This window comes from Mixophyes fleayi, chromosome 3 (genome assembly GCF_038048845.1).
Source record: "Mixophyes fleayi isolate aMixFle1 chromosome 3, aMixFle1.hap1, whole genome shotgun sequence".
Lineage (NCBI taxonomy): Eukaryota > Metazoa > Chordata > Amphibia > Anura > Limnodynastidae > Mixophyes > Mixophyes fleayi.
Genome location: NC_134404.1, coordinates 256,812,671 through 256,839,321, shown reverse-complemented (window position 1 = coordinate 256,839,321; position 26,651 = coordinate 256,812,671). Strand labels below are relative to the sequence as shown.

At 38.8% G+C, this 26,651-nt stretch overlaps 1 protein-coding gene across 5 annotated transcripts in view; it reads left to right on the top strand.

The window, feature by feature from the left end:
* Nucleotides 1–659: 659 nt before the first annotated feature.
* The window catches only part of TULP4 (TUB like protein 4), a 248,047-nt gene continuing 222,055 nt past the window's right edge, over nt 660–26,651 (top strand). Inside the window, exon 1 of one of the 5 annotated variants that reach the window (XM_075203474.1) lies at nt 660–746. The gene's annotated coding sequence lies outside the window, so the exon portion shown is untranslated. The remainder of the gene's footprint in view (nt 747–26,651) is intronic. The other 4 variants (XM_075203477.1, XM_075203476.1, XM_075203480.1 and 1 more) reach the window with 4 other exon arrangements.

Here is a 26,651-nt window from a genome sequence, read left to right as displayed (position 1 = left end):
AGTCTGTGTGTGTGTGTGTGTGTAATTTAGATTGTAAGTTCCAATGGGGCAAGGACTGATGTGAGTTCTCTGTACAGCGCTGCGGAATTAGTGGCACTATATAAATAAATGGTGATGATAGTGATGATAACATGCCATTTTGCAAATATGCCTTACATTATTCTACGCTTTGGAGGTAAATTACGAACATAGGTGCAAAAGTACAAATTTACAGTAACTCATAGCAGACATTAATCTCATTGTCAAACCTGCACTAGATGTAAAACCTTATTATTTGCTATGGGAAGCTACAAATTGGATTTATTAATTTGATTAGCAACAAAAACAAAATGTAATTCCTATATCTCTGTGCATTTAAAAATGTGGAAGTCATTTAAAGATTGACTTAATTTTGTTTTATTCAGTATATTCTCCTGGTATTTTTCATGGGGAAATAACTATGGTTCTGTGTAGACTGCAGCTACTAAAAGTGTGCTTACACAATTGCAGGCCATCCAGGTAGTGTGCTAAAGGTAGCACAGTCTTGACATTATGTCTCTCCTATTCCAGTCACACACACAAGGGCTGTAAGAGGAGGAAACACAGGAAAGTGACAGACAGCCTGGAGCAGGAGGCAGGCTTGGGAAGCTGAGTCATGTGACACTGATCACGTGCTTTATGAGATGATGGAGGAGGGGGGACGATATAGAGATAGGCCCTGCATAAAAGAGACAAGACAGGCAGAGAAGAGCTGGTTCTGTATAGAGGTAAGGTGCAAACATGTATGTTTATGTGTATTGTTCTATATAATCCACTAGCATACTCATCACAGTGACGTGGACGTCACTAAATGCTACCGAAAAATTGGTAGTTTGTTTTTCTCCGAGTCTGGAGCAGTGTGTTAGCAGAGCTGTCTAGCCATGCATTTGTGTGTGCGTGTATTGATGCAGTTATGAGAGGTGTTCCTTCTACCACTGCTTTGTGCGGCTCTTGTAATTTTGCGCTTTGCAGGCATAATAGGTGAAGTTTTTTTTTTTCCTCTCGCTTGGAGCAGTGCAGGCATATTAGGGGGATGTGCAAGTAGGGAATCCCTCCCAATATAGCATGATATTTTTATAAGCCAAAATGAACGTCATTATACGGTTTTCTCACCTTGTATTCAGCTTTTTTTATATATATTTGGTTGCTCTGCTTTTTAATGCGATCCTTGACGTTTATGTGTACAGTCTATTTTTAGAGAGCTGTGGTGGGAGAGCTGTTGGAAGAAAACAGGGAATACAATATGTGATGCTGTCATGGTGGGAAGCTTCTGTTACCTCTAATGCCCTAGTGAAACAGGTTATGGAAATTTGTCTTCTACACTCTACTTTGTCAGGCCAACACAACATACAGGAATGATTGGCAGGTCTTGGTGTGTTTTGGCATTTACACAGCTGGTTTTAAATAGAATATTGACACTTGACTTGCTGTAAATTGTGCCATACCTAAAGGTTCTCTTATGCCAAATTGCCAGTATTATGTTTCCTAAAACTGATCATTTAAATCCAAATCACATTACCCCTACCTATTGCTTAATATTTTGCTAGTACTATTTCTACTATTTTTCAGTATTCTTATCACAGCATGGATCTTTATTGTTATACTTATTACTGTTTTTATTTTTCTTTAAATCTGTTTCATTGTAAGGACCACAATATTTATGTTCAGTTATACTGTATGTGAGAATGGTTTGTTTTATAACCCCAGAAAACCGTATTGTACAAAAAATTAAAGGTGCAAATTTTTGTTTCTTAAACTAGCCAGTAAAAAATACAACTTATAGATGGAAGTTTAGACCTGCTTATTTTGTTAATACTGATGTTTTTTATTTTCTGACACTGCCTAATATATCCTGTTGCTTTTTGCTATTGTAAGTAAATTGCTGCCATGAAAAAGTGGATTTTTGCAGAGAAGTAAGCTATACCCACCGTCCTTACTGAATTGTTAAATCTATTGTCTTTTGGAAGTAACCTGCAACATACACAGGTTGAAAAGAGCACTTGCAGAAACAGATTTAAGGTTTGAGTTCTATTGTTACTATAAGCAATAGCAAGTGTTAGAAAATATACTGTAAATGTATTGTTTATTTTAAAATGTATCTGCATGTTGTGTTCTCTAATTTATCATCTATTGTCTTCTGCTTCTTAATTTTGTTAGAATGGGAACACAGTACATTTAGTTTAGAACCTAGGAAGTCTTGTGCTTGTCAAGTGTGGTTCAGTTTTACGTGTGTCTTTTGTTTTCTTTATTTTATACTTTTTTAGCTTATGTAAGCAAATTATGCCAAGCTGCTTATTTTTATACCTGAATATGCAAACCAAAAATAGGGAGTCATAATTGAAAAATTAAAGAATTTCTTGACTTTGCACTGTGGACTGTATCAAACACCAACATCAGGTTTACATTCTAGTTTCCCAAATGTTATTTTTTGCTCTGCTGAAATGTAAACTTTGATTCCCGTGTTTGCGTAGGTTTCCTCCCACACTCCTAAAACATACTGATAGGTTAATTGGCTACTATCAAATTGACCCTAGTCTGTCTGTCTGTGTGTGTGTGGGGGAAATTAGACTGTAAGCTCCAATGGGGCAGGGACTGATGTGAATGAGTTCTCTGTACAGCGCTGCAGAATTAGTGGCGCTATATAAATGGTGATGATGATGTGTGGAGATTATATTTTACTCCAACTGTACTATTTCTGCTATTTTTGTAACAAAATGTAGCCCATCTGGGTATGAGAATTCAAATTTACTGTTGCTGGTAGGTTATACTTGATTATTGTGTTGTCATACTGTTGTCTGTATACTGTGGTTTTCTGCTTTTGTATTCTAGTGCTAAACCTGACAATGCACAATAAAAGGGTCCTTTACAAACCATAAATATATGAAAGCTTGACTTTCAACTACTCACCATATCCTGACCTTTCACCTTCGATATGTCACCATGGTACAACCCTTCCTCAGCCTTGCTGCTACCAAAACTCTCCTCAGTCTCATTATATGGCACTTTGACAATTTTAACCATGTCCCTGTCTCTCCCCACTTCAATCCATCTTCAATGACACTAAGATTGATTTTCTTCTCCTGCATGTTCATGCCATTCCTTATGCAGTCCAAGTCTAACTCCTCACCCAGAACTACAAAGCCTTCAGCCACTTCCTCTGCTGCCTCATCTCACTTCAACCTCCCTCCTGCCTTCTTTGATATGCCAATGACCAACCAGCCCCCCCCCTCCATAGCCATAACTTGCTCCTGCATTGAAGACATTTCTCCCATGCAACTCTCCACCAACGGAATACATCTTCATGCCCAATCCTATTCTCTAACAGCCTCCAAGTTTTAAACACGCCTTAAAAACCCAACTTTTCATGAAAGCCTAATTGCACGCACTTGCCCAGCCTGTGCACAACATCAATCTGTGTAATCCCCATTGCCTTTTACCTTGCATCTCCCCATTAACTATTTTGTTGTCTTGTCTGCTTTCACCTCATCCACTTTTGTGTCTTTCTATTATGCCTCTTGCATGTTCTGTACTACTTTGTTTGATTTGTGCTTTTATGCTTCTTGAATATTCATTTGCTTGCTGAGCATCTACATTTAATGCACCATGCTATATTTCCCCAATGTATGGCGCTGCCAAATTTTGTGAGAATAACTGCAGCCCACATGCTCTCTTCAGACATCATGCACCTAGATCTGCACAAGTGTGCCTAGTCTTGCACGAAAGCACATGGATTTGAGAGCCAAAATGGTTGCATATGTGGGGATGCAAATTAATGCATTGGCCATTAGGGGGATTTGTATGGGTCAGGCGCATTCCTTGCTGATTAGATGTACCGCCTTCCTTCCGGACTCTCCTGTACCTGACGTCTCTCACCAAGTGTTTTTGTGTATTCCTCTTTTGTTTCTCCTGGCTCCTGTACTCATTTTATAGCCTTACCATTTTGTTATTGCCTGCATTTATTTTAGTTGTCCTTCATTTAGTATCTTTAGTGTGATTCACTACTGGCTGCATATTCTTGCTCCTCTATCTGTCTCTACACACTTCCTGTCTCACCTACCCTCTTTCTGTTTTCTATCATGATCCCATGCTCATGTCCTTTACCCATCCTCTCCCCCTCCCCAACTTCTACTCTCCCCCACAGTCCAGCAACCCTGCCAATCTCATCCACATCTAACACAAATGGGCAAAAAGACTTTTCATGCTCCACCAAACTGCTGGCCTTAATACAGTCAAGTACATAAATATTAGGACAGCGACACAATTCTCATATTTTGGGCTCTATACACCACCACAATGGATTTGAAATGAAACTAATAAGATGTGCTTTAACTGCAGACTTTCAGCTTTAAGTTGAGGGAATTTACATCCAAATCAGGTGAACAGTGTAGGAATTACAATGATTTCTATATGTGCCTCCCACTTTTTAAGGGACCAAAAGTAATGGGACAAACTAAACAATCCTACATCAATCTTTCACTTTTTAATACTTTGATGCAAATCCTTTGCAGTCATTTACAGCCTGAAGTCTGGAACGCATAGACATCACCAGATGCTGGGTTTCATCCCTGGTGATGCTCTGCCAGGCCTCTATTGCAAATGTCTTCAGTTCCTGCTTATTCTTGGACCCTTTCGCCTTCATCAAGTGAAATGCATGCTCAATTGGTGTCAGGTGATTGACTTGGCCATTGTATAACATTTCACTTGTTAGCCTTAAAAAAAACTCTTTGGTTGCTTTTGCAGTATGCTTCGGGTCATTGTCCATCTGCACTGTGAAGCGCCGTCCAATGAGTTCTGAAGCAGTTGACTGAATATGAGCAGATAATATTGCCCAAAACACTTCAGAATTCATCCTGCTGCTTTTGTCAGCAGTCACATCATCAATAAATACAAGGGAACCAGTTCCATTGGCAGCCATACATGCCCACCCCATGACACTACCACCACCATTCTTCACTGATGAGGTGGTATGTTTTAGATAATGAGCAGTTCCTTTCCTTCTCCATACTCTTCTCTTCCCATCACTCTGGTACAAGTTGATCTTTGTCTCATCTGTCCATAGGATGTTGTTCCAGAACTGTAATGGCTTTTTTAGATGTTTGCCAAACTCTAATCTGGTCTTCCTGTTTTTGTGGCTCACAAATGGTTTACATCTTGTGGTGAACCCTCTATATTCACTCTTGTGAAGTCTTCTCTTGATTGTTGACTTTGACACATATACACCTACCTCCTGGAGAGTGTTGTTGATTTGGCTAACTGTTGTGAAGGGGTTTTTCTTCACTAGGGTAAAAAATTGTTCTATCATCCACCACAGTTGTTTTCCTTGGTCTCCCCTGTCTTTTGGTGTTGCTGAGCTCTCCGGTGCGTTCTTTCTTTTTAAGAATGTTCCAAACAGTTGATTTTGTCACACCTAATGTTCTTGCTATCTCTCTGATGGGTTTGTTTTGATTTTTCAGCCTAATGATAACTTGCTTCACTGATGGTGACAGCTCTTTGGATCTCATATTGAGAGTCGACGGCAACAGATTCCAAATGCAAATGTCACACCTAGAATCAACTCCAGACCTTTTACCTGCTTAATTGATGAAATAACAAGGGAATAGCCCATACATGTTCATGAAATAGGTTTTGAGTCGATTGTCCCATTACTTTTGGTCCCTTAAAAAGTGGGAGACACATATAGAAAATGTTGTAATTCCTATACCGTTCACCTGATTTGGATGTAAATACTCTCAAATTAAAGCTGAAAGTCTGGAGTTAAAGTACATCTTGTTAGTTTCATTTCAATCCATTGTGGTGGTGTATAGAGCCCAACATATGAGAATTGTGTTGATGTCCCAATATTTATGGACTTGACTGTATTTCACTGGGGAGCCACTATCCCCCTATGAACATCAACAAATGTAAGCAATGTGTATATTCCAGGTACAAGTGAAATAAATCGCCACTAACACACTACCCAACATACAATAAAGGTTAGCCATCCGAGATGCATCAAACTCGAATCAATTAAAAAATGTCCAATTATTAAAAATAGAATGCCTTTTAAATTTCTTATATCCTTTTGATGAGGTGGATCTTGTAAGAACTTCTCCAATGTTGTCCAAGGATACAAACGTAGAAAGAAAAATTATAAATGTGTAGTGATTCTCAGGATGTAATTACATACCCAACGTATGAGACCCTTAGAGCTAGTGATTGAAATTCGAAAACAGCCTATATTCTCACCAAGTGAGAAGCTTTAATACACAATGTCGGGGTGCATGCCCCTTCAATCCTGCTTACCTTTTTATATTCATGTAAGCAGGTATATTCAGGTGGTCTGATGGTTTCTCATATCTTGAATCAAATATTCTCTACTGTTCTTGAACACATACTCTGTTATACTGTAAATATGAAACAGAATTATGTCCGACAGATAGTGTTGCCTTTTAAAACACTGTTTTAATTCTTATAAAAAAATGTAGGGATCTCCTAAAAGCAGTACTAACATATCAGTAAAACGGATATTCATAGTAAACTTAAATTGCACAAATGCAAAATTCTTAAATGAAAATAGCAACCCAACCCCTACCAGACTTGTGTATTATATCCAGCGTTCTTAAAGTATCAATGTGCTCACAGGCTGGTATACGCCAACTACTTTCAGTCATCGAGTGAATGGGCACTCTGGAATCGCTCTCATCACTAATGCATTTCGAACCAATGCCAGGTTTTTTTTTTTTTTTTTTTTTTTCAAGGTAAGTTTGTAATGGTCATCCGGTTGTTATTTATACACGATCACATTATACACATGAGGCAATCGCACAGCGTATTCTATATTTGCATTCCATATCTCAAATGCAATATAAACACATTACTTCTAAATGAAACACCCTAAACCTAATTAATTTATATATTTAATTAAATATTCAATTAATCCATAATGGAAACTCCGTATTTACCGGAATGAGCGGCATGTGGACCTAAAACATATTTCAATTTATTTTCTACAAGATAAACATGTTCACATTTTTTTTAAGCTTACTACCGATATATCGGTGGGAAACTAATAGAGCAAACTGTAAAGAATAATTATCTGTAATTCAATTTGGCAAGTTATCACTGCCGGTTTTCCATAATATGGAATCAAAATATAATCAAGTTTTTTATATAAGTCCATCCCTCCTAGAGGACTGACCTACCTTTCATTATTCTCAATCTTTAAACTAATATCTTGTCATTATATTCTCACATGAAGCTTCTATAGCTCAATTTCTCAATATATGCAATGATTGCCATGGCAACATTTTCAATTGTACTTTGTAAACCAAATCTATCTACCTGTCCATACTAAAGGACTGGCCTACCTATTTGTTTTTTCAAACTTTTGGAATAGTTCCACACCATTAGATCCCACAAAGAGATATTAAATACTCCATTTTCAATTTAAACCTTGGTTACCATGGCTCTTATACTTTCTATGATCAAGACGTCCTCTAGGTCAAAGAGCTTTAAACATTTTCTTTCTAAGTCTCATAAATCATATCACTAAAGGGTATTGGTCCCCTAATCATTCATTGCTAGTATGAATCTTTAGATATAGGATTCAAAAGGTTTAAAAAGAAAATGTCTAAAGTATATTGACCTCTTAATCATACTCCATTGCTTTTATAATCAATCATTGTGAAAGTTAAGGGAGTCTTCTACTCCAATTAGGCTTCCAAATAGTTTGATTAGTTCTCATAGGTGATTGGATAATTTCTGTTTTATCCCTAAAAGTATTTTCGTTGTTTCTTGGTTCTAATTAGTTTATCTTTTCTAATTTGTCTATAATTCTACTCCCGAACCTATGGTAGTCTTATAAGTCTGAGAAGGATTGGATAAGAATCTCAAATTCATTTCTTTCCTTCGTTACTCAACAATGAGTTTTATTAGGGGAAAAAGAACAGTTCTCAAGGATTCTAGTCCATTCTTGTTCAGAGTCCTTTGTATTACCAAATGTGGGGAATCCACATCTCCCCACTTCCATCTCTCCTCTTCTCCTGTGCCCTCTAGAACTCCAGATCCATCCATAATAAACTGCCCTCTATCCACAACATCTTCATCTCAAACTCTCAACCTTTTTGCTATCACTGAAACCTGGCTCGTTTCTACAGACACTGCTTTCTTCCATGGGGGTCTCATTTGCCCACTCTACCAGACCCAATGATCAACCAGGAGGTGGTGTGGGCTTCCTCCTATCCCCTAACTGTACATTTCTGTTTCTTACCACAGTGCCTTCACTCTCCTCCTCCTTATTTGAAGTCCATTCCAGCTGCTTGTGTTTCCCCCCCCCCCCCCCATCCACCTCTGTCTGTCATCTACCATCCCCCTGGCCACACTTCACTCTTTCTTGACAATTTTTCAGCAGGACTCCCCCACTACCTTTCCTCTGACCTCCCTTCTATCATACTAGGAGATTTTAACATCCTTGACAACCCCTACTGATCCTGCCTCCATTAAACTTCTTGCCCTTTATCGTATGGTTTCACTCAGTGGACCTCTTCCCCCACCCACTGTCTTGGTCACTCCATTGACCTTGTTTTTCTCACAAAAGTGATCTCCCTGACCACCAACTCCTCTCCTTCATACTGTCCTCCTCCCTGTCTAAAACTGCATTCACTAAGCGTAATCTTGACGCTCTTGACCCGTCTTCATTCTCCTCTCTTGAAAGCCTCTTCTCCCCACCGTGGCATGACGACAGGATGGGAAGAGGGGCGACCTCCCTCTATCACCACTCTGTTTTTATACATCTAATCTCTTCACTCTACACTACCTCTCTGGGTGATCTCATCACCTCTTTTTTTTTTGTCTCCAATATCGCCTCTATGCTGATGATATTCAACTCTACAGCTCTTCTCCTGATCTTTTCTCCCTGCTCCTCTCGTGTATCTGACTGCCTTTTTGCCATCTTCTCTTGGATGTCACATTTTCTCATAAATAACATTGCCAAAACTGAGCTCATTGTCTTCCCTCCTTCTAAATCTTCATCCCATCTTGATCTTCCTATCACTGTTAACAATACCACCATGTCATCTGTTCCACAAATCCATTGCCTTGTTTTCACCCTAGACTCATTCCTCTTGCCCCCAACATTCAATCTCTTGCTCAATCCTGTCTCTTCCAACTCTGCAACATCGCCCATATCTGTCCCTTCCTATCTCAGGATGCCACTAAAACAATTATCCATGCGCTCATTTCTCAACTTAACTACTGTAACCTTCTCCTGACCGGCCTCCCGCTCTCCCGCCTCAGGTCTATACATAACACTGCTACAAGGCTCATCTTCCTCTTCCATCGCTCATCTTCTGCCTTGCCTTACACTGGTTCCCCTTTCCCTACAGAATCCTTTTTCAATTGCTCACCCTCACCTACAAGGCTGTCTTCCACTCCACTGCACCATACATCTCAAACCTCCTCTCCATTCACACTCCATCCTGTTCCCCAATATTGGACAATGACTGTCGCCTCTCCCCACTTCATGAATCTGCGACTGCCCCCTCCACTGAAATGATCTCCCACAGTCCATCTGACTATCCAATAATTTGTGCACCTTCAAACAGGAACTTAAAACTCCTGTTCAAGAACTGCCAGCCATCCAACTTATTCTCTCAATGCTTGATCTCATCTCTTCCCCTGTTATCACTCCACTTGCGATTGATCCCCTTGTGCCTCCTGTTTGCCCTCCCTTTAGGATGTAAGCTCTTATGAGCAGGGCGCTCTTCCCTTCTATGTCTCTACCTATTCTTCTCCTCCAACTCCACTGTGCAAACTATGGGCAGCACAGTGACTTAGTGTTTGGCACTTCTGCCTCACAGCACTGGGGTCAAGAGTTTCATTCCCAACCATGGCTTTATCTGTGTGGAGTTTGTATGGTCTCCCCATGTTTGCATGGGTTTCCCTCGGGTGCTAAGGTTTCCTCCCACAATCCTAAAACATACTAGTAGATTAATTGGCTGCTATCAAATTGACCCTACACTATAATTTAGACTGTAGACTCTATTGGGCAGGCACTGATGGCAGTGAGTTCTCTTAACAGCGGTGCGAAATTGGTGTCTCTGTATAAATAGGTGATTATGTTTGGCGCTGTTGGAAGTACTGGTATTTTTTGTTCTGTACTGTTCACCCTGTGTGGTCTATTGTCTTTGTACAGTTCTGCAGAAATCTTGTGGCGCCTTATAAATAAAGATTATTAATAATAAATAATGGCCTACCTTTACATGAAGTTCAGAAATGAGCTTTAGCAGACTGGATTATTTAAATGTGAGAAAGGAGTTTTGTATTTCCATACTTTACAGAAGGGCCTCCCCACAGAAGACCTTGAGTTCACCACCACATCTGATGTCCCAGAGATTGGGTCTTGTCCCTATGCAACCAATTTAGCATTTTCCAGATCTATTACTGTGGAAACTCATTTTTAAGCTCTTTGACCAAAGTAGTAAAAATTTAACTGGGACCAGATTTGTACTTAAGTCCAATGTCCCCTCACTCACATGATTACAACATAAATGAGGCTATTTCAAGCAGTATTTTATTAGAAAAACTAAATGCTTAAACAAAGGGGTTTCTCTTTGATGTGATTTTCAGTGAATATTTCAGAGCATCCACTAACCTGGAAACTGCATGGAAAAGCAAATTTCACCTAAATTTTCAAAGGCAATGATGTGGATGTGCACATTTAAAAGCACTTTGCAGGCACGTAGATACACCTGTGCACCAGAATAATTATTGATCTATAGTCCAAAGTCCCAGTGTCTATGAACAACATGTACATAAAGTATAAGAAAGGGCACTCGGTAATTTTGACAAGTGATCAATGTTTTGGCCTCTAACTGAATCCTTTATCAGACCTCAGGTTAGTATGAATCTGTGTAGAAGTTCATTATGTGAAGAAAATGAGTCTAGCTGCTGCATTCAAATTAGATTGTTGTGAAAGTCTGATTAGTGAAGATCAAGAAGAAGAAACAGGAACGTAGGAGAGGATGAATTAAGTTTTTGCAGTATCTTGTGTAAGATGTGTGTGTTCTGTAGATGTTTCTAAAATGTATGTAACAGGATTTGAATAATGGATGTAGAACATAAATATGTTCTGAACCACAGATAAAACCTTGGCTGAGCACTTGAGGGGTAGGTTTTGTTGTGAACAGAAATGTCTAGTAAGTAGCTTCTATTGGCTGGTGGGAAGACTAGCTCATTTTTTTGAAAGATTGTGTTTGGTATGGCAGAAAAACATTCAATAAAACAAATAGTGAAAGATCTGGACAAGATTAATACTCTTGGGTGTGAAACCCAAAGATGGTTATTTTTCCATGAGTAGTGGTATAGATGGAGAAGAGTAGAGAGACTAAGCCTTGTGAAACAGGTTCATTTCACTGGCTTCACACCAAAGGAGGAGTTGGGATAAAAATCAGGCTAGGATAGGGTCTATAAAGGGGATATATCCCCACCCAACTGACTTGACACTGACTACTAGTCAGTTGAACAGATAACAGTTGAGGATCTCTAGACCACCTGTCAACTTCTTTGAGCAGATTACTTGTGTTCAGAAGATCCTGCTTCTGACAGCTTATAACTTTGGTAGGCAAGGTGATTCTACTCCAGTTTTTGTTTTCGTTTTTTTAAATATTTTTATTAGTAATTTTAATTGTATAATGGAGATAATGCACGATTCGATTCACTCCTTCTATTTATCCATTGTGACCACTAAAGCGTCCTTCCGGTTATTGAGAAGGAGACAAGAAGGCCTACAGATTGATTATATTGTATTTCTACATGCATTTTTCAGGTTTTAACCATTAAAGCATACACACAAAGGGGGAGTGTTCTGCAGAATGTTGTACTCCTATTCTCACTTTACCTAACTTTTGATAAGGTGCTGTGTAACCATCTTACCTCTCCCCTGCCTTCTTATCCCAATCACTGCTCAGATATTAGTTACGCCACTACTGCTGGGCACAGGTTCGTTCAACCTGCTTTAGGCCATGCCCCTCCTCCCTCTCCTTACTAGTTTCTCAAAGCCCTTGAACTTGCTTTTACCTCTCTGCCCTGCACTCTTAGCTGTATTAATTTTATTGCACTTTGTTTTTGTACTGGCCTGTATGCCCAGTTCTGTTTTGTCCCATACTGTATTGTCCCATACTGTATGTATGCCACTGCAGACCCTTTGTGGCGCCATGTAAATAAAATCTAAAAAATTAAGCACTTTCTCAAATGGACATTTCTCAGTGTGCAGATGAAGATTAACTCTCTATAAATCCATACATGTAGTTTCACCAAGTATATCAATACTATCTCCATTTGGAAAATGAGCTTATCACACTACATTGTGATTCTTCTTGTTACATATACTACTGGGGTTTGCCTCCTAAGGAAACAGTGTACCTTTGCCTATAAAGATTTTAAGAACAGACACATTTGTACTTTTATTCTGGGCATTTTTGAAGACTGATTAGTAAAATCTAAAAACATTTTATTGCAATCCTTTTTGGAGAAATTGTTAATCTTGGTTTTGTTAGAATTGCTAAAAGTGAGCACCCATAAATGCAGAACATCTACTGATATTTACATTTGGCAATGATGAAATTAACTACCTTATTCTGTGCTGTCTCTATGTAGTGATGGGTGCAAAAATTCTGACTGAAGAACATCGGGTAGGTTTTCTGACTAAAAAGATTGTGAGGTGAGAGTTGGCAAGCTAGGGTATCTTTTTCAGATGCGATGAGAGAAGTAAACTTATTTGGCGGTGTCCAGATTGTTTTGGTAGGAGTGGATAACTGTGATATATTTGAGGAAGTCCTGAAGCACAATCGTTGATCATGGCAATCGGGACTTTTTTTTATCTTTATGATTAACCATCCATTGCCACGCATCGAATTCCTATATGAAGTCACATAGGATCATCGCTACAAGGAGCCAATGATTGAAGGACTACCAACCATCTCACAGTGAGCGTTATATATTTAGAGTATGCAAACACCCATCCTATTACGCGCCTTGAAAAAGTCACGCTCAGGTGACGAAATGCGTTGGCCCATACCACGCCCACTTCCGGATCCGTCACATGCGTTCCACTGTGGAATGCACGCTGCCCTCTCATTCAGCTGGCACCATACGGAACCGTATCTGCTGTGCTACTTTTCAATCGGAATTAGACTGTTCACTATCGGCCGCTTCGTCTCTCATTAAGGATTAATCTCAAGTATCAATCCTCCTCTGCTAATCAGTTTAATTCATTCATGTACATTTGCTTCTGCTATTGAAACATCAATACGGACAGCCTTCATCGGTTTACTCCTGGACTTCTTGTCATTTACAATCTAGTGCAGTTTGTTGTATGTACGGACGATTTTGTGTGGTGCCACTGTATCATTTTACATGTTTATTTTTATATTTTATTCATTTCTGTTAGAATAAACAATCTCTTTTATATGCAGTACCCTTGATATCGCTTACATTACTTATACCCTTATGCATATATATTCCATTGCTATATTTTAGTCACATTAATTTCTCAATTCTCTAGCGCCTGTGTACCCCTTTGTTTTTCATTTATGGTTAGGGAATGGCCACTCCCTCTCACAGAGCTGCTGAGTCTTACACTACCATATAGCTATATATAGGGTCACATACTATTAGCTGTGCACTACCCTGCTATCTGTTTTTCACAAAATTTTCGTCTACTTTGCAGAATTTTTTTTTTTTTTTTTGAAGGGAGCACATTTCCTATTTGTGCCCAGACTGTGGTCATTGTTAACGCATATATATATATATATATATATATATATATATATATATATATATATATATATATATATATATATATACGGACGGACATTAATAGATTTGGTGATCTGTTTGCTAGCTATTTTTTACTAACCGGAGTGAAGTCGGGAAAGTGAAGTACAAAGATTAGACCGAGGCTCATAATTGTTTGTGGAGAAGTTTAGTAATAAGGGTCTGGTGGATTAAGTGTTTCATGCAGGGAGATTTAAAAAAAATGGCAAGTACCATTGTCCAAGGTATTGAGATGATGAATGTAGTTTCTAGATGTAGCAGATTGGTCATCGGATATAGTGGTTTTCGGATATTGATAAATGTTTGTTCAATTGCTTCCTTTATCAGCTTAAAGCGGCGGTTCCCAAAGTGTGCGCCGTGGCTCCCAGGGGTGCCGCGGGCCAGCCATAAAAAAAAAAGAAACCGCAGAAACTTACCAATCCGCCAGGACCCAGCAGCTTCCGCTCTCCGCAGCTGTCGCTGAATATCGACTTCAGGGACAGCTGTGGGAGGGAGGAGGCTGCTGTGTCCCGGCGCCCGGCGGATTGGTAAGTTTCTGTGTTCTTTCTTTTTATGGCTGGCGCGGGGCAGAGGGAGGGGGGGGCAGTGGAGGGGGACACAGCGTGAGAGAGGGCAGTGGAGGGGGACACAGCGTGAGAGAGGGGGCAGTGTGTCTGGATGCAAAGGGGGCAGAGTGCCTGAGGGTAGAGTGTCTGGATGCAGAGGGGGCATTTTTGCATACAACTAAATAAGTATTTCTGTCCTGACCTAAATACTTATTACAATTTTTTGACCCAACTACTTCTAAAACAGGACTGCTCAATATTTATTTTGGAGGGGTGCCTTGAAAAAATTTGGAGACTCTAAGGGTGCCACGAACTGCAAAAGTTTGGGAACCACTGGCTTAAAGGATAACTAAAACCCAAATTTTCCAACCACATAAGGGTAAAAAAAAAAAAATCCTGATCAGTCTGCCGATTTGTGTACACTATTACCTCCAAATGTCTGCGCTCTCTCTGTCATAACAATCATCTGAATGGTGACATCACTTCCTATCTTGAATGGCAGGTTGTAAAGCAGGCTGCCCAAAGGAGAGAGAAAAGGAAGAGCGGTATGGGGAGGGAAACTCCTGCATTTACGTTATCCGGGCAGGGTAATTACTCGTTTTAACTTTAGTGCACATTTCTTGTTCGCAACTCTCCTTCAGGGCTGACAGGCAATATTTTAGTGAGAGGTTTCCCTGCACATGTCTCTCCCCACTCCCTCCTCCCTCTCTGCTGAGGGCCTGAACCATTTTGCTGCAGTAGAGTCAAGCTTAAACCCCCCACTCACCCCCCCACAACATGGGACCAGCACACATGGCAGCTTTAACCCCACCTGCACCTAACAAAGCATGGAAAGCCTCCAGACCAGACACCAGCTGTCAAGTCAATGGCTAGATTATCGTTCCTTTTCTGCAGGGTGTATGCACTCTGCAGGATTGGACAGACATTGTTTATAACATAAAGACCTTTTTTTAAACCATCTCAAATGATGAACTGTACTTTGGAACAATCATCGTTCCAGGGTACACACTACTATAACGGGCCAATCAGTTGTTTATCGTCTGATTGGCTGAATACAGTGTAGTGTGTACCCAGCCTTACTCTGTATCCAAAATCATGTGAAATTTTAAAATTAAAAAATAATAAAAATAAATGTTTTATTAATATAGCCTAAACCTTAACATAACCCATTTTTATGCTGCTTCTGAATGGTTCTGCCCTGAACAGAAGCATTTTTTTTTTCTTAATGGTAAATGCAGGCCTTACAGATGTTTGTCTTGTTCTATAAATACAAATATCAATATATGTAAAGTACGAAAAACTGCAATTTGCAGCAATGGAATATTCTGGGGAAAAAAGTCTAAATGCATGGTAATTGGGTTTTGGAGAAGAATGGTCTTGTCAGTGCAAATGTGAAAGTAACTTAGTTTGATTAGAATTGTTCAAGAGCATACATTCTATATTGTGCACTCTATTATTCACTTCCTGATAAGATTATGTCAGACAACATTGTATTAACATTAGAAAACACCAGTTCTGTAACTTGTGTCATTTGCATTTATACTTATGATTGTTACGATTTTTTTTTTTTATTTGCTCACTTACTGTAAAGAACAATTTCAATGTGCACTGTGGGGAAACGGTACTTGCCTGCATGTCTCTTTTTAAGACCCTCTCTACGTCTTGAGGATTCGATTTAAGAAAAATAAATATTTTTTTACTTGAGCCTTCGTTTTCTTTCAGTATCAAAATCTCCTCTTGGGCTAATTATTTTAAAATTGAGCAAATATATGGGAAAATAAAAACTGAATATGGCAAGCCAGTGTGCTATTGAAACATTTGGTGCACATTCTTCTTAATTCCATGTATGAAACAACTAGCCAAAGTTATCATTGATTAAGATTGAACTGTCAACATTTTAATAATAATTAGCAGCTAAGATAAGATGTCATCCAAATCCATCCAGTGGAAGGCCCAGAACCAGCGCTCTGGGTCAAAGTTCTGCCCAGTGTACACCAATGGGAGGTCCGACCAGGATCCTAACCCCCCTCCCCCCCTGAAACATGACCAGGATCCAACTGGATCATCTCGCATTGGTTTCATTCCAATCGGTGCAGGGGTGTCAGAATGGTAAACCGGACAGACAAACAGTCTAAAGAATTTTATATAAAAGATATGCAAGCAGGGCCACCTGGTGGTGTGCGTGTCCGATTTTGGAATGTGTAGCAGTTTTTTATATATTGGCAAATTATTTAGCAAATGGACCAAAATACTATTTAGAAAATGAGATTTGTTGCTTTGTCGTATTGTCGCGAGGTTTCTTTTCAGCAGTCAAATGTTTACAGCCAAAAAATGTTTTCAATATTTGTCGCTATGTGGTCTAATGGGTTACTTTTTTTTTTTTTTAATACTAAATGACTGTGATTTGGCATCCTGTCCCAGATGCAGCAATCTGAACAGCTGGCTGTGACTGGTGTTGCCTTGGTCATTAAGCAATGAATACACCTTTTCTGCCACCACAAAGGATTTATTATGGTGTCCTTACATTCACCAAAACCACTTATTAATGTTTCACACTTAAATCACATACACATGTGGCATGAGCCTCCCTGGGCTTTGTAAGTTCACAAAGAATCACAGAGCACACATTAGATTAAATTTATTTTATCTGAAAATTGTTTCTAAGGCGTATTTACAAAAATGAATAAGACATATACTATGTTGCACAGAAGAGTTACAGAAAATAAAATAGAAAATGAAATCGGAGTACTGCTTACAAGGTAGACTTGCTGCGTGAGGCAACATACAATTAAAAGGATGGGACGTTTCAGTCTTGATCGACCCCCCCCCCCCCCCCCCCCCCCTCATGAAATGCACACTGTACTACTGATACAAGGTATTTTTAAACCATTTCTTGTTGGCTCTTCACCCCTCACCTTAGGAATTTCACTTGCAAATAAATCAGATTCTCAAAATGACAAATGTCTGTGCCACAAGCAAAAATCAGCGTTGAAATTACCGTACTAACGGTAATGATGCGTGGTCTGCGGTCTAAAGAGCAAGGTTTTAAGCCATATTTAAAGAGTTTAAACAAAGAGAAAATCAAGATATAAAATGTCAAGATTAAATCTTTATTAAATATTGTGGCAGTCATCAGATCAGAAAATTGGATGCATTCTATAAATGTAGAGATTCAGATATTCATATTCCATTGGCAGTTGAAAGGTTGTTTTGTATGGGGTCTCCACCATTACACCTCCTCCTTGCTTGCGATATTACTAGTCTTCAACAGTTTGTGGTTTATAAACCTCAAGAGAGTAAATTAGTATTAGTGCAATGCCAACAAAAAGTGGACGTAGGTCATGGAAAAAAAAAAAGTTGGGATATTTATAAAATGTCCCAGTGCATCAGTCAGTCTATAGTAGTTTAAAAAATGGGTTGGTAACAGTGTGTCACATGACATCCTGCCATATTGTCTTATTTCAGTAATGGCTACCAGGCATTCACTGATTGTGCCCATTGATGATCTGTTGCTAAGAAAGATGACTTTGTTGTAGTAAAATATGACAATGACTAATTTTATGGGACTGTCCTTGATATAAATGATGATGGAGAGTTCTGTGTGCGGCTGATGCATCCAGTCAGAGGTGGGTGGCTATGGCCAAAACAAGATGATGAGATGGTACCCATCTGAAAACATTTTTAGAAAAGTAAATGACCCTGTACCAGTTACTGCAAGGTTACTTTTTTCGTTACCCAATTAATGTATTTGGTCATGTCTGTGACGATTTTCAGGTTTTGTCCGTTACACATACATTCCATTAAATATTGTCAAGGTAATAATGACTTTCCTGACAATTGTACTAAAATCTGTGTGGTTTATACTTTATTGTTAAAAAGTATAATAAATATCTGTTATAGTTTCAGAGAAATCGGACATGTATTTTAATTCAGAAATTTACTATGTCCTATCCCGGTTACATCCATTATATTTAAACAATGTATTTACAGCAGACAACAATGGTGAGGCTTGTTCACACTTCATATTTTTAGTCACCAGTGGTAGATACAATTGTGGTAAACTTTGCTTCATGTGTATTTTAAATTTGAAGAAATCCAGATGTTTATTACAAACAATGTATCTGAGAGTTACATCCGTTACTTTGGAATTGACCATTAACAGTTTGTGCTCTCCTTGGTCACTGTGAATAAATATAATCTAAATTGGTAACTATGCAGTCCATATACTCATACACCACCCAACCCACATATGGTTATACCTTGGTAAATGGGTAGCTATCAAAGTCCAGTACATATCAAAATGGAAAGTAATAGATTTCTAGAACTCCATATAAAGAGAATTTTAATATTTTCTGTTATTTACAAAATGACAAAGTTGTTAAATATATGGGGGTAAATGTATTAACCTCCGGTTTCTTCAACTCCCGCGAGTTCGGCGTCTTCGGCGCTTAAATTTAAAGCGGCGCTGCCTTGTAAAGGGAAACTTCCCTTTACAAGGCAGCGCCGCTTTAAATTTAAGCGCCGAACTCGTGGGAGTTGAAGAAACCGGAGGTTGATACATTTACCCCATGGTCTTTGATATCATTAGAATATCATTGTGCCTTGATTTTTAAAATGCATTAAATGTGCTCATGTTTCTTGTTTTTTTTTTAGTTATTTTGTTCATATTCTGGGTTGAGCCACAGATTGTGCTTTGCTTAACAGCTTTTATTTTTATATATCACTTTTAGAATTCTACACCTCTCAGTTTGGTAAACACTTAAGTATTTTTTGGCAAAGACCATTAGTAGCTGCAAAACAAACAAATTTTTGCAAGACCATACCATTTTGACTGATTAATGTTTAAAAGGATTCTCCATCTTTAGATTACTTTATTTGCGTGTAAATTTTCCAATTTTACTGAATTTATTGTTTTTATGCCTTGTTTTTATATCGCAAGCATACTTGTTTGCTTGTATTGCCTTGGTATGCATTGCAGCTCTCCTGGCCTCAATTTGTTTATTGCAGTGCAATTGTTTCCAGAGAGAAGCTATGTGATGCATTCCATGGCAATGACAATAAACAAATCTGATATATAGATGGCTGCAGGAGGGACATTTAAAAGCCAATACATTGTCATCTGAAGGTAGAAATCTCATTTATAATCACATAGTAATTTTGAAGAGCATTTCTATATTTTTATTTTGTATACACAATTTTGTTTTTGCAAGCTCGTGCGTTTTTTTTTTTTTTTTGTGTTTTTAAAATCCTTTAAAATTTACATATTTTTTTTTTTCCCCCATCACCTCTTAAATCAGCCTTTTTTGGTAACCTACACACCAATCTGCTCACTGCCATCTTTGATGAAAACCAGGACAATCTGCAATTTGACAAGACATTGAGTTGGATGGTTGATATACTACTACTGCACTGTATATGTAGATATGATATGTAAAAGGAATAAATATTACTTTATTCTTGAAAGACTCCATGGCAGCCATAAAGTATGTGTTATCTCCTTGGTCAGATGAGTAGACAGACTAAGAAAAAAAAACAGCCCTGGAAGGTATAGAAGGTGACTTCTCCTTCTCTATGGTGACTTTGAGAATCTTCTCAAGCGGTCCAAAAAAAACACAAATTAACACTGATTTTAATTATCCAACTGCCACTGAAACTTCCTTTCAAGGAAATAAAACAGTAATAAACATTCAATTGATGTTGCCTATAGCAACCATTCATCAGATTCTAGTTATGTATTTGGTACATTCTACAAAATGGTAACTAGAATCTGATTGGTTGCTATAGGCAACAGCTCCACTTTTTTTTTCAAATCTGCGTTTTAATAAATATACCCCATAGTCTTGGGATGTTAAATTGTTCCTGATGTAGCAGGGCTGATTGAGGCCAAGGTTGTTCGAAAAGCATTCCCCCAGGCTACTGCAAACCATGGACGGTATAGCCAAATAGGAAGTGCCAATATTACTTCTGCTGTCTATTTCTTTATTTTCTGTAGTGTCCAGGCAATGAGAGCAAAAGGAGGGAAGACCTACCCTAGTTGAAATTCCTCCTAGTTCTGGTTTCATTGTAATGAGATTAAAACTGCAATACCTTTTGTGTTTTAGTATGATGCCATCAGGTCTGTTTGAGGGTGTCCAAATTTCTGTATTGAAAAAACTAAAACTACTTTGTGCAAGGCCCATTTTCCCATGATAAACTTTTGTATTGACTGGTCTGCTATCCTGTGTTTCCCTGCTACTTGTAGTGCAGATAAATTAAACTTTCCCCTGCCAATTTTGTGACTGTGACACTTCTGTTCTTCTGCTTCCAAACTGGTGGTACATAATCATCATCAGGTATTTATATAGCGCTACTAATTCCGCAGCGCTGTACAGAGAACTCTCTCACATTAGTCCCTGCTCCATTGGAGCTTAGTCTAAATTCCCTAACATACACATACACAGAGAGGGACTAGGGTCCATTTAATAGCAGCCTATTAACCTACTAGTATGTTTTTGGAATGTGGGGGGAAACCGGAGGAAACGCACGGAGACCATACAAACTCCACACAGATAAGGCTATGGTCTGGAATCGAACTCATGACCCCAGTGCTATGATGCAATAGTGCTAGCCACTAAGCCACAGTGCTGCCCACGGTGGTTTCTGAAAGTATTCTGAAATGCTTTTTGAGGTAGGTTTCGGGCTCCATAATGTAGAACTTCTTCAAGAAATGTTTCCAATAGAGAATTTCCTGAGCTCCTGAAATTCCAATGTGTGTGTTTTGTTTTTTTTTTTTCTATAAGATTTTATTTATAGTCCTTGTGACAGGATGGACTGCCGATACCACCCGGTCTGTTGCTGGAAGCCGGCTGAGCTTACTTTGCCACCATTCCCCCTTTTTTTTTTTTTTTTTTTTTTTTTTTTTTTTATCCCAAATGCGCCCTTTAACTGCAGTAGGAGGGGCTTAAGCTGCTGCCACCACTGGACTTCTTCATGGCATCCAGAACCACATTACTCCTGACCTCTTCCTATAGATCAGGGTTGCTGTGGATGGATCCCTCACTGTCATATCCTACTGTCCAGAGCTGCTGGGTAGTGAGAAGAGTGGTACTGGAAAGCTGGGTCCATACCCTAGAACAGAAGGAAACCGATTAAAGTTGGGTCTAATCTGTAAGTCACAGGAATTTACAGCATGGAAGACATTGTGAACATGTGATGTTTGGTTAGCGCAAGTGACCTGACACACTGATTTAAGGTACCAGTAATGAAAATGTCAGAAGAAACATTAATGATGCATATTTCAGTACAAACCAGTGCTGTTTTATACAGTTTTGGACATAGACTTCAGGGGGCTGGCCTACTCCCTGCGAGGCTGAGGTTTTTTTTTTAGTATTGGGATGCAATATGTTTCCCCAAATATGGATTTAAATGCAATTTATACTTAATAAAATGTATGTTTATCTGTAATATCCTACATGTGCTTTTTTAAATTGCAAGGTTTCCTGTCTAATACCTGCACACAGGTAACAATCCCTTGCTGGGCCTTCAGGCCAATCTGTCACTTTACATGAGACTTACTCAGCATTTCCTGCTATGAGCAAAACAGACTCCCTCCCCCACATATGCCTGTTATAAACCAAAATCTAATCTCTTACCTGGCTCTGTCTCGGCAATAAATAGATTTTCTATAGAAACAAAAAAGTGCACACAATATAATAAAAATCAGCGCATTGCAATAATACAAACTGGCACCCTGCACCTTTAAATAAATTTATACAATAAGTTATTTAGAAGTGATCCAGCGACAGTCCTTTCGTACTGTCCAGGCTAGATCTTGCTTTAGCATTATCCTAACCAGTATTTAAACTCCAATGCTCCAGAGTCTCTTGTGGAAAAGGAGGGCCGAATTGCCAGACTCAAATTTACTACTTAGAAGTAGCAAAGATAGTGTCTCTAGGAAGTCACCCCTGCTACGTTGTATGGCTGTTATGGACTCACTCAGGTAAGACAGTGTAGTGTGTGGATTATTTTTTTTTGCCAAAGAGAAGGGTCTCCTTCATATAGCTGTTTTTTTCCTGTTTCTACTCGGCTCACAAAGGCGTTAACCCATATGTTACTTCCATGGAGTCTTGAAAATAAAATGTTTGTTACGGTCTTCTTGCATTCATTGATCCAGTTTTCAATTACTTTTTTACATTTTAGGTTTCCTAAATTTGATTTCACTCCATATATTTTCTTGGTTATTTTCTTGGCTGACATTTTGGCATTTGTGGGTATACAAAAACCTAGTTTTCTCAGGCCACCATTGAGATATTTTAATTACAAATAGGTTTTTGTTTGTTTAAGAATTTAATAGACTTTTAATATATAACATAACTAGGTTTCAGTATGGTAATATAAGGTCACACAGTGAAGCTGCTTCGTAGGGGACCTGTAATGTGCCTCCTGGATGCAAATTAATCTCTGATGCCGTGGGTCCCAACAGCAGCAGTAGGGAGACTTCTGCCCTGAGATCTGGTCCCTTATCTTCTGGAGACTATTTTGGTTTGAGTGGGGAGGTGGGTGTCAATCCATGACGCAGGTGTCCTTAAAGTATTTTGAGTAGGAGACTTAAAGATTAAATCGCCCAGACCTGGTGGTACAAGGAATTTTGGCAGTTCTAAGGATACTGGTTTCCAATCTTTTCACTGGTTATTTTTGTATTGTCTATACAACTTGTACCTCTCCAGGTGTTGTGAAACTACAAGAGCCCAAGCATGCTTTGCCAGCCAATGTGCCGGGACGTGTAGTTTCACAACACTTAGAGTCGCAGGGTGTCCAGGCCTGGGCTAATGTTCCACCTACCTTCTGGTTTATAGCACACCCTCATATCTTGCTTATTAGGGGTCAAGTTTATCCTTTTTAAAAGTGACTTTTTATCTTTCAGAGTAATATGTCTTTTCTGTAAGAATCATGTTACTGCTGTTAGTCTATGTTCTTAAATTAGATTATGCAAAGATATGTACGTCAATGATGAACAGGATTATTATAGTGTACCTTTTGAAGAAAACTTTTTCAACAGCAATATGTAACAAACAAAAGGCAATAAACCTTCATTCTGTTAATCCTATGTTACATGGTACCAGCTGCTTGGCAGTATAAATGCATAGAAATATGTTTGTTGGTGAATATCTTCCACAGCTCTCAAGGTAAAGCTGCCAAATCTTACATGGTTTAGTGTGGAAAAAGTAACCTATTGGATCACAGCAACAGTGAAAGATTAAATTTTTTTTTTTTTTGTTGTAAACAATTGTTTGTCTGCTGGAAGGAGACCTAGCCACAATGTGACTTGGCGACAAAGCAACAAATCTTATTTTCTAAATAGCATTTTTGGTATATTTACCAAACAATATATAATAACTGCTACACATTACAAATTCTTGAAGTTGATGTGTTGGAAGCAGGAAATATGGGCGAGCTACACATTACATGAGCGTATGAGCGACTTTGACAAGGGCCAAATTGTGATGTCTAGACAACGGCTGGGTCTTGTCATGTGGACGGCCGATGGCACCATGATGCACTATGGGGAAAAGGTAAGCCGGCGGAGGCAGTGTGATGCCCTGGGCAATGTTCTGCTGAGAAACCTTGGGTCCTGGCATTCACGTGGATGTTATTTTTGAGTTGCCACCTACCTAAATAATGTTGCAGTCCAGGTACACCCATTCATGGCAACGATATTCCTTGATGACGTTGGTCTCTTTCAACAGCATAATACACTCTGCCACAGTGCAAATATTGTTCAAGAATGCCTTGAGGAACATGGCAAAGAGTTCAAGGTGTTGACTTGGCCTCCATCTCGATCTAGTGAGACGTGCTGTAAAAAAGTCTGAGCTATGGAGCCCCCACTTCACAACTTAAGAATCTGTTGCTAACATCTTAGTGCCAGGTATCGCAGCACACCTTCAGAAGTCTTGTGGATTCCATGCTTCGATGGCTCAGAGCTGTTTTGGTGGCATGGGGTGGGGGGATCTACACAATATTAGGCAGGTGTTTTTAATGTTGTGACTGATCGGTTTGTGAGATATATATATATATATATATATATATATATATATATATATATATATATATATATATATATATATATATATATATATATATATGAGAGAGAGATCTCTCAATCTCTAGCTATCAAACTTTTTAAAAATAAAAAAAGTATTAGTCTTAAGGTGCTCATATTGTTAGTGTTCCACATTTTCCAATGATGGACTTTCACTGCTACTTGGTGTGGAAGTCCTATAGACAGGAGGGTACTGGACCATCTTTGCAGAAACTGATGTTGAATTTGGGGAGGTAGCAGCTAATGAGAGGCTGGGGCAGGTCTGTAGATTTCTTAGGCATGGCTCAAGGGGGAACTCTGTCAACCCCATGTACTAGCCCCATAAAACAGCTCCATAATTAAACTCTCATCCTGTTTTCCACATCCGTGTTTTCGTTGTTTAGCTATTGCCGTACATCAAGTCACACTCGTTGTCGTCTTTTTCAGTCAACCTATTAAGTTGAACATCTGAGTCATGACCTCAGAGTTTTCTGCCTCCCATGGCCATTTCTTTACCCTCCTGCCAGTTTGTTGACCTTGTTGCTGGGTGGCTTCAGAACTCTGCTGGTTGGGAGCAGGCATCTCTACCGTATTCTCCACCACGTAAGAAAACTCGTTCATAATTACAAATGGCTATGTAATAAAAATATAAATTAAAATAGTATGATAACAATAGATGCATGTATTGATTTAACATTACATCAATCTTTCTTTTTCAGTTCCCATCAAAGGTTGAGGAATGGCAAGTTATCACTGAAGAATTTGAAGAAATGTGGAATTTCCCAAACTGTGGTGGGGCCATAGATGGGAAACATATCAGAATTATGCCACCCTATAAAATGGGTTCCTACTTACAATTACAAGGGATTCTGCAGTACTGTCCGGCCATAGTGGATGCAAAATATGAATTTTTCTTTGTGGACATTGGGGGAAAAATGGTAAAGTGTCTGGTAGGGCATTGGAACAGATGTCCTTCCATGACCAGCTGCTTAAAAGCAATTTAATTTGCCCTATGTACCCAAATAAATTATAACTTAATTCTGTATTTGTGGCTGAAGCGTTTATACTCCAAATTATTTTAAAACTTTTCCCTCTTAAAGCACTTGCACCAGAAAGGAGGTTTTCAATTACAGATTATCATTAGCAAGGCGAGTAGTGGACAATGCATTTGGAATATTAAGTAACAGGTTCAGGATTTTTCATACCATCATTAATCTTCACCTTGACAAAATAGAAAAGGTGAGGATGGCATGTGTCCTACACAACTATCTTGGACGTAAAAGTCCCACTGTGCACGGCACAGCTTCTAGTTTGGGGCATAGTACAGATTATGTTGAGGAAGTTGTAGGGTTGACACAATTGGGAGTCTTCTGAAATGTCAATGTAAAGGCCAAATTAAACAGGGAGGAGTATTTGCAATGTTTTACTGATAAGGGTGCTGTGTCATAGCAGAATGACATGTTATAATGTGTGTATATTCAGTCTAAATTGAAGTGCTCATTTTGACCTAAATGTAAATAAAATATTTTAAGCATTCATGATTGTCTGTCAGTGTGGTCGCAGGTGCTTCATACTCTGACAGTCAGCTAGCAGTAATCGCTACCTGTCGTATATAGTGCTGAAGAGAAGACTCCACAGCAACAGCAGGTAAGTGAGTTCTAATGTCTCTGGTGTAGAGGGAGTTGCAGGTGAACAGGCTGAAGAAATTGCTGATGCAGAGTGGGGTATTTAAAATAAATTTATAATAAATAAAAATAAAAAATAGATCAGCTTTGGAGGGGGACATGATCTTTGTATTGTGTAGAGGTTATGAGAATGCTCTCTGTGGTCTCTAGGGTTACGAATACTAAATAGTCAGATGGGGCTGGTTTAAGGTTTGTATTTGATTATAGCTCTGACAAAAAAATTCATATTTTATTGTCTACATATGTCTGTGCTATGGGGTTTTTATCTGGCCATAATGCTATTGTGTTTTGGACTAAATCTGGTCATTCAGAGATTAATATTTTGCATTATGATAAAATTGCTGCATGTTTTCAAAACGGGACCTTGCATTTCCAGAAGGCAGCTACAAGACAACAAAGCTGCAAGAATAGGAAAGAATGGCACAATCTGTCCAAATATGAATGCTGGAGAATACTCCAGCATTTTCTTATTCAGGAGTAGTTTTAAACTCCTATATTGGGGAAAATAGGTAGGTAGAAATGAGGTAGATCGTG